Source organism: Antennarius striatus, chromosome 16 (assembly GCF_040054535.1).
Source record: "Antennarius striatus isolate MH-2024 chromosome 16, ASM4005453v1, whole genome shotgun sequence".
Classification (NCBI taxonomy): Eukaryota; Metazoa; Chordata; class Actinopteri; order Lophiiformes; family Antennariidae; genus Antennarius; species Antennarius striatus.
Window position 1 is genome coordinate 6,066,549 of NC_090791.1, and position 891 is coordinate 6,067,439.

Consider the following 891-nt stretch of genomic DNA (forward strand, 5'->3'; position numbering starts at 1 on the left):
GTAGGAATTATTTTAGTCCAGACTTGAGTATTGTAATGTGTTCTTTATTTTGCACGTGTTGATGTGTATTGACGACAAACTAACTGCTTTCACCGGTTTGTCCATCCTGATACAGCCATCCCTTTTCATGAAGAAGAGGACGTGGACAAAAGAGATAGTGAATCATGAATAAAAAAAGGAGTGGTACATTGGCTGAAAACATCGCATAAGCCAAAGCACACAGAGCAGCTAATGATCTTTTTATCTTGCAAAGCTGTCTCTTGTGTTTGTCCCACATATGCTTACATTGAGCCATTACAGTAAAATATTCTTTGAGTCCTTTTAAGTTCTTCAAAGCGAGAATTAAATCCCATATCTGCTAATATCCACCCAGTCAGACAGTAAAACTTCATCAGTTTGTGACCCTGTTGTACTCTAGAATCACTTGCGTGGATGAAGAAAGTACATCAGAAAACACTCATAAAAAATAGTTATTAAAAATACTGTTTTTATAATATTGGAATGGGATTTGAGCAGAAATGCATTTGTTTTGAAGCAGACACTGCTCAGGTTGATCCTGTTGACACATGAGGAAGACCCTGGATGAAGCGTTCCATTCTGAGTGTGACGGGTACTTATATGGTAAAAAAAAATCCTTAGTATGCACATACCTTTCTCATTAAACGCAGCTTTATCTGTACCCCCTCCCTCTGTTCAACTCTTTCAAGTTCATTTTTTTCTGCGCTTTTTGCCCTGCCCAGTGGCAGGAACAATTTCTGTGATGCACGCCGGGAGGACAATATAATTGGTCGACAATGTGTCAATCATCAAAGCGTGGCTGCCATTGGCTGTAGGGGCGGTACAAAGCCACCGGGGCCCACCTTGCCCCAGACCGCACCCCTGCTCCCGCGG